Below are 8,789 nucleotides of genomic sequence, written 5' to 3' on the forward strand. Positions count from 1 at the left end.
ATGATTGTGCTTTCACAGATCTTCTCCTCTTTTCATTCCCTCTCTCCAATTCTCATTGGTATTAACAGGATTATCGGTGTAGCTGCTGGAGTTGGAAATAATGCACCACAATTAGTGATATAGATCAGGGGGGATTACACTCTATAATGTGATGCTTGTTTCTAGGCAATAGATTATATGCAGTTTTATTATAAAGACTGTGTGGTGTGTGTGTGTGTGTGTCTAAAAATGCCAATATTTGCACAAAATGCTTCATAACTGCCTGTTGACTCTCATGCTGTCTCCCACCTGACAGTTATATCCATGTTAGTGAAGTGAATCAGTGTTCAGGTGGTTCCGGAGTCTTTATTTCCCTTCCACATTTCTCATGTTTGTTGGCCGTCTCATTTTAATTGTGTCATATATTTAAAGGAAAGAGTCAGAAAAGCTTGGAGAAAGCACATACAGCAGATATTGTTTGACACCACCTCCCTATGTTTAATGTCAAGGCACATTACGTGGACCGAAATAGAGCTGCAGGTTCCCATAGCCAAGCACCTCATAATATACAGTCTGCTGTAACCTATCACATATATTATTTGCATTACTCTCCACACTATAAAAAAGTGAGAAACCTGGGAGACGTGTTTGTGTAGGAGCTTCCTGTCTCCTAACTTTCTGACATATACAGCCGAGGAGAAGTACGGCCATATGAGGGAGCTATATTTAGGAAGTCCCTGGGCAGAAGAAGAACATCTGTCTTTATCAGCAGCGTTTAACTCAGTACACGGAACCCAGCACATGTAATTCATTCAATATTTAGATGAGAGGGTCAGAGTGCATCTGTGGGGATGGAGGCAGTGTCTGCTGCAGAGATGGACTGACTGACCTGAGACCTCAGGCTGGTCTGTGGAGACAGGTGACGGCCTGGCTCTTTGTAAAGGCCAAGGAAGCACACGGTCATGTGTCATGCTGTCGTCTGCTGATGCGGTGTCTTGGACTGAGGAGCCAATGACAACGCAAGCTGTTACGTATAGAATTATTCTCATTTTAGCTATCAGTAAAATGATATTTACCTGTTTATCAATATTTGACATCTCCACTTGTGCTGTTTCTAGATTAGGTGACACAGATTTGTGAAATGTAATTTCTTTTTTGCTCACCTACTTTCATCAGTCCTGTAGTTTCCTATTAATTTCTTGGACCTTTATCTGTAAATGCCTTACAATGTCAAAGTCTGAAAATATCTTTTTTGGTCAGGTGAAAATGTCCAAATATACTTTTTTTCTAATTTTCATCAATATTTTTGCGCTCGAATTGCATTGTAAAAAAAACACACCTTTAATAGAGATAAAAATAAGGAAAAAAAATCTATATTTAAATGAATAATAACAGCAGAAACTCCCTTCCTATCATTGGGTGCATTAAGAATGCCATAGTTATATGCGTTTCTTTTTGAAACATATTGACATCTTTGTTAGAGTTCCCACATTAACTGCACATAGTTTGACTTATCCAGTGAGTGGCTCTCGTGTCTCAGCTCATCTGTGGCCTTGAAGACAATTGATTCTCTCAGTGATTCAGGTCTTCACTCTCCTGAACTTTGATGGCAGTATCCATATCCATGTCACCGGTCTGACACTGTCTGTACTGCATCAATAAACATTTGTGCAGAGCTGATTTTTCTGGGCTGAATAATTTATAGTGCATGATTAGAAACTGTATCCTGAGTGGAGGATCTAGTTGCTGGTATGTTTGACTTGGATCTTTACAACTAAACATGACCCAATAAGTCCAGCTATCAGCCATGGAGGTGCCTGGATGTGTGTGACAGTGTGTCTGTATAAGACAGTGGGTTAGAGCGCACACACACACAATTAACCTAATCCTAATCCTGCAGAAGACCTCTGCACATAACTGTAGATACATTTAAGTTGATAAACTACATCAATTCATATTCTAACTAATGTGTTTTTATTGTTTGCTTTTTCTTCTTCTTTTGTTTCCATTTGGTGGTATCCTTCTTTTCCCCTCGGTTTGTATCCGCAGACTGTATCCTTTTGAGGCTGCCACCTTTTGGGATTATTTTTCACTGGCAAACGTTTGATACCAGAAGGTTCTCAAAAGATTGATGACTGAGGAAATAGAGAGAGAAGGCAGCATTCCTACAGACACAGCTCCAACCACTGTACTTCAAGTGGCCCAATAACAATGATGCATGAGCTATGTTTTATTTTCATTTAATTATATAGTGAATAATAAAAAATGCATGATAAAAAAAAAAAAATCAAAGTACCTCAGTGATGTTAGTCACATATGTACCGACGCATCTGGCGTGCAACTGCTGTCCTTCGCTGGGGTCGATTTCTCTTTGTGTCAGCGCTGAGACAGAAGAGATGGAGGGAGAGCACACGCATCATGAACTTCTCATCATACAGTAGCTAGCAGTGTTTGGAGGGTATTACATTCATTAGCACAGTCAAAATGCCTGGAGGCATATGGAGAAGAGGAGTGAGTTAGGGGAGTGAGGCAGGGGGGTTTGGTTTGTATGGAAATTGACCAGTGTGGTGTAACTGTTCATCCAGTGCCAGCCTTTGAAGTGAGCTGTTCAACACTGCAGTCGGCCTTGTTCTTGATAATTGCCTAAATGATCTCCATGGAGCGCAGGGCTGTTCTACAACTGAACTAATCCAGGGGCAACCCCGCTGATTTGACAGAGAGCTCTCCGCTCCGTCAGCCCTCCATCCCCTCCAACTCCACCCAAACAAGGCTCTATCTTCTATTCTGTAACATCTGTTTATTAGTCTAACACAGTGGGTGGTGTCATGCCAGTGATATGGGGTGTGGAGGCATGAGGTGGGGGTGGGGGGGGGGGGTCTCCTGTTTGTTGTGGGGCTGGCCTCTGTGCTCTTCAAGCTTAGCCACGCGCTTAACCCACACTCCTTGACAACATAGCCTCCGTTTCCCTCCATTGATATGTAAATCTAGGAGCAGCCTCGTTTGCAAATGAGGGAGGAATAATTAGTCAAGAGTACTTAGTAACAACAACAATAAAACACACGTCTGATCCAGGCTGAGCTGCTTTGTCATTTAAGCTCCCACTGGCAATCTGGAGAACCCCCCCCCAACACACACACAAATACACTCCTCCAACACCTTCGCAGCTCCCGGCCCACTGGTGGGTTGCGGGGCATCCACAACAAGTACAGTGTTTGGCCTTTGGAACCTCAACAGGGTTAAGAGAGTCGGTGGAGCATGGAGGCCAAGCGGAGCCCTAGGCCAGGAGCAGAGCCTGGGTTAGAGACCTCTCTGCTGCGCACCAAGGTCAGAGCAGAGAGGAAGTAATGTTGACACACCACGACCTGAGGTTTTCAGGTCCTGGAGGAAGAAAGAACATCGTCACTCACTTACGTACGTGAAAAAAAGAAAAGAAGAAGAAACAGTTGAATAAACAAACATGAACATGAGTAAAATAAATGGTCAGATCTAATGGAAAAATTGCATCCTGTTTGGGGAAAATCACTGAGAAAAATAGATTACTACGTTCCATTTACATGCAATGCCTCAAAAAGGTGGGTGTCATGTTAATATTCCGGTGCCAGGCGTAATGAAGAGCCCCCTCCCACTGTCCCAGGACAGGCCTAGTGGCGGGGTATCAGGTAGACTAAGGTCCCATATAAAAGCGGCCTCTATGAATTATAAATCATAGGCCACTGGAGCCACAGCCTGTGGGATGCAGCGGGGGTAAGAGGGACTGTATTCCCGGAACAAAGGGTAGTGATGGGAGGGGGTAAAGTGGAGAGGTGATGGGTGGCTGTCATACAGTAAAGTTAAAAGGAAGATGAAGAGTTTGTTGTTGTGCTGTTGGTGTGTGGTTGAGGTTTTAAATTTTATTTACATCATTCATTTCTCATATTCTTCTATTATTTATGTCCGACTGTCAAATGGTTTCCACATGAACCGCCGGGACTAAAAAGGAAGTCCTTCAATCTGATTTTTTTCTGCACCATTTTCCTTTTTTTTTTTTCAGGGTGTTCACACACCACTGCACACGTTCTGCTCCGGTTCGTGTGAAAACATTTCTGAACCAGGTGTAGCTCTCATGAACCTCCACGTTGGTCATTGGGCTTTAGGCTTGGTTCAGTCAGAGGTGATTGAACAGAAATATTGTTTTTCTTTTTGAGGAGTGGGTGTGGGGGGCATGCTGATGAAAGGTTGATTGATATGGTGTCAGGCTCTGTGTGATGGATTATATTGTGTGTGCAGACACTGCGGCCCTGGCCAGTCATGGCTGTTGCTGCCTTTTCTGCCAGCCACTGTTGCGGCAGCTTTAAGAAAATTTGATTTTCGCTGTTCAGAAACATACGGCAGTCCCTTTCTCTCCGCTGCCTGACTTCCATTTAGTTTGAGAGTGCACAAGTGATTCTTTATTGGATGAAATCTGCACCGGATTGGATAAAGTGTTAGAGCGCTGAGCCATCTATCACTATCACCGCCACAGCTCCAGTTTCATTTTAAAAGAAAAGAATGAGAGCTGAAAAAACAGAAAAGAAAAAGAAGAAAAACAGACAGCCATAGGATGTTGGAGATTTGGAAATTAACTGTGGCAAGGAAAGAAAGAAGATCCATCCTCCAACCACTAAGCCTGTTTCCTCCAGTGGAGAATACCCAGCTGTTTTTATTTTTTATTTTTTAGAAAGGCCTCCATGAGGTTCTGGTTCACCTGACTTCTGAGGTCTCTGCGTTGAGCTGACGTGATAAATGTTCATAACTGACACAAATGTCAAAGATCTTTACAGTTTTATTGATATGTGAACTAAAGATGCTAATTGTTACAAAGACTAAAAAACTCTCATATCAAATGTCAAAGTCACTTTTCTTTATGAAGAAAACGTTTGCAATAGAGACAGTTATATAATTTTTTCACAATTTTATTCATGATAAACGGTGAAAGATCATTTTTTTAATCATGTTGTGACATATTTTTCTGGACCTTTGTTGAATGCTACTTTCGTGTGCAGACTTGATTCTCTGACCTCTGTTAACTTCTAGATTTTCTGTCCTTCTCTTCTCCATCCATCCGAACCCTAACTTATTTAATTATTTTAAACAAATTAATTAGCCCTGCAAAAAAATAAAAAACTGTTTTTCTTCTCATGTTGCATGTAAAGTTAAGATCTGAGTGAATTAAGAACCAAATGACCTAAAGGCCATTTCCCTTTTTCTTTTATTCTCTCAACTTTAAGACACTTTATTTTATAACTTTGACTTTTTACTATGATCTAGATCTGATTTTTCTTTCTTTACATAATTTGTTTAAATAGTTATTTACTGTGTTTGATATGAACATCCTGAAAAACTGTCAAGTGTCAATGTAGTGTCAAGTTAAACTTCTAAAACTCAACACCATTAAAGAGAGAGTGACTTGTTTGTTTTGCCACGTCCCTCACTGCCCCCCCCACACAAACACAAACACAAACACACACACAAACACACACACACATCCATTTCTCTTCCATTCATTTTTAAACACAATCCTCCTCTCCGTCCATTAGTGCATCTCTGTATAAAACCAATGACCATAAATTTACTTATGGGCCAATGCAGGGAAGAGATGTGGCCATAAAAAAGAAAGGAAATAAGGATGGATGGAAGGAGGCAGGGTAGAATTAAACAGCTGGATGGGAGAGTGGCAAGAATGTTGTTATATGTGATCCATTTAAAAATGTATCTTCTATGATTTACATCAGCTCCGAGGCAGCCACTATCTCAAACCTTTACCCTTTAATGTCCGTGTGCCTGGCTTGTCCTGAGGCAGTTTGGACCCAGACTTTTCCCAACCCCCAGGCTTTATAAATCATATGGCGCCGAACGCCACTCATCAAGCTGGTCAGAGACCCCTAACGAGCAGAGGGACCCCAACTCTGCACTGAAACAGAATGTGTTTTATTTTTGACCAGTTTAAGCGTGGGTTATTCAGGACGTACGACTACTCTGTAGAGCTCTCTGTATCACATCTGCATCAGGAACAAACAGCCAGCCATGTTGGACATGGTTCTGCACTTTGTTGACGCAGTGATGTAGCTCACAGTCTTCTCTGCTCCGTCTCGTGCACTGGCCGGTGCTGAATGCCCTCTGTGGAGCACTTGGATTATTTCCTGGCTCCTCTATGGCTCCTGTGGGACCTTATGACCTTTGCACTTACGCTGTAGTTACGATGGCTCTTCAGAGAAGAGCACACAATCACCAGTCAGACCCAGCGGTCTTCCTGAATAATGGTCTCCTGTGTTTTCTCTTTTTATGCCCATTGTGTGTTTGATGTGTAAAAATTAAACTTCAATTCAAAGACGCTGCTTCTTTTGAGGTAAAGGTACAATCCTGAGGTTTTTGTAGACTGTATAAAAAAGGATTTATTTGAAGTTGACCCCTTTACAGAGTTAATTCATTTTTTTTTCATTTAAACACGCCAATCAAATATCTCTTTTTTTCTTTATACATTAGTTTGAAATGTGCAGGTTTAGTTAGTGGCTTCAAACATTGTGTTAATTATCCTTCTGTCGCGTTAGAAGGTGAGGTGATTGATGGAACTGTGAGTCCGATTAAAGCCACAATTGCTGTAACTTTAAAATAGTCTTATACAGGAGCTAATGTTTTTTAGTATGAGCTCTGGTGAATTAATGTCATTTCTGCTGAGGCGTTCAGAGGTAAAATGAGACATGGAAAAAATCCTATCAGAGTTGGAGGTCAGTCTCTTCATAGAGGGAGACCATCATTAAAGAAATCCACTATTCAGAAATACGTTACCAAGGATAATGGCAGGTACATTTCCAATGCACATTTTTTAATAAGTAAGAAACAGAGTCTGATTGAGCGTGGACTCACTGAGAGAAATAATACGTCGTAAGAAATTCACTCTTTTATATTCCCTTTATGTTTCCAGTATCCAAAGTAAAGAAACCAAGTGAAAAAAATCATTACCTGGTTGTTTCATCTAACTCTTTTCTTCCCTCAGCACAGAAAGACTAGACTTATTAAAGATGACTAGAACCTAAACCCCACCATGCAGCATATCTCTTTCCTCCTCTCTTCAACTTTTATTTTTAATGGAAAATATGCCCTGAGCTCGTTTACTCAGGAATGGGTGATATAAATGTTTAAAAATTTTACAAAAAAAAAATGTGAGTGTAAAATGGAATGGAAGAAGGAAAGGACAGGTAATACGAGAAAGATTTGAATCTTAATAATTCAATAAGCAGTCCTTCACTCTGTGTTTCTTTTTTCTACTTTGACAAGTGTTTGATGAAGATACCGGCGTTCCCAGTGCTGGGCTGCAGCAGGGTAAATGTTGTATATAGATCGGCCGGAGATAATCCAGCACACCAAGCCAAGAGCAGGTAGAAAACTGACCTTTTTCAGGCAAAGTGTGAGAGGAGGAGAATAAAGGGACAAATGGCTGTAATTAGGACAAGGTTAGAAGATGACCAGGTAGACTGAAGCATCTGTGGGTTCATTAAATACACATACACCCGTTTACACACTAGCAAATACATGTTTGCTCATTACTTTGTAAATAAGTTCTTTAAGCATTTTAAAATAGTTCTTTAATCACTGTTGTCTGATTATATATTATATTATATGAATTTACATTACATTACATTACATTACATTATATATTATTATTTTCCATTAAATATTCCAGAGGCCACGTGGTTCCTAGCATGAAGGTTTTAAAGCCATGTCCATTATACAGGGGTATTTTCTTTCTGACTCACCTTTTTCTCAATATTAAGACAACTGTCTATATAATGAATTTTTAATTAATCTGTTCTTGAAAACATTTTAATTTGACAAAAAAAAAGATTTTACAATGTTAAGAAGAAAGTTTTTACCCATAATCCTTTATTGCTTTTGAATAATTTAAGTGAATGCTCATTTTATTCCCACTCTTGATTCCCAAACCTATGACCTGCTGACTGGGGGAACCCCAGGTATTTCACTTGGCACTGTCGTTTTTTCACTGCTCTAATTTTCAGCATGTGTTGTAGGTCTCCACCACAGTTGTTAGTAACTTTATTAATTAATTAATATTCGTAATGAAAATGAAAAAAACCCCAAAAACCTAAGGTGTGTGGAGTAAAACAAAGGCGCAGATGAGTAAGAAGAAAGTGGGCTTTGCTGCTCTGAGGAACAGCCCTCTGATCTCCTTTTAAGTTGTGGCCCAGCGTGCTCAGCAACACAGCCCATCAAACCTGCAGCCCCCCAGGGTTCAAGCTCTGCTCAAAGGATTCTCCTCTCTGAGGCTGCTCCACATAAACTGCCAGACCTCGTCTTCTTTCCACTTCGCCGATCACACATGCTTTTCCCGACCACGACTCGCATGTTGACATTGTGTCTGAGGAAATGTTCTGTGATAACGTCCTGGTATTGATCAGCTATCTGTGATTATAGCTGTTGGGAAAGCAACCTGAATTCAATCTGGGGCGATTGTTTGATGCGGGAAGGCTGCAGTCTGCTACGGAGGGGGATGAGGACGCTGGGGTCCAGGGTTCATTAAAGGTGAGGGGCCCTCCGTCCCATCTGTAGTCCTGGGAGTCAGGTTCACCCAGAGGGTCTTGGGGGACCAGAGGTCTGGACGCCATGTCCATCTGGATCGATTTGCATACAGGGGCCAGCTGACTGAGGCGGCCCCTCCTGGATGGTGACGGAAAGAGGGCTGAACGGTGGATTCTGGAAACATGTTTATTTTTTTATTTTATTTTTTGGCGAATTGATCTCCGACACTAGCGTGACAGAGAGCGGCGTCCTCTGTC

This window comes from Cynoglossus semilaevis, chromosome 5, assembly GCF_000523025.1.
Source record: "Cynoglossus semilaevis isolate Cse_v1.0 chromosome 5, Cse_v1.0, whole genome shotgun sequence".
In the NCBI taxonomy this organism is placed as follows: domain Eukaryota; kingdom Metazoa; phylum Chordata; class Actinopteri; order Pleuronectiformes; family Cynoglossidae; genus Cynoglossus; species Cynoglossus semilaevis.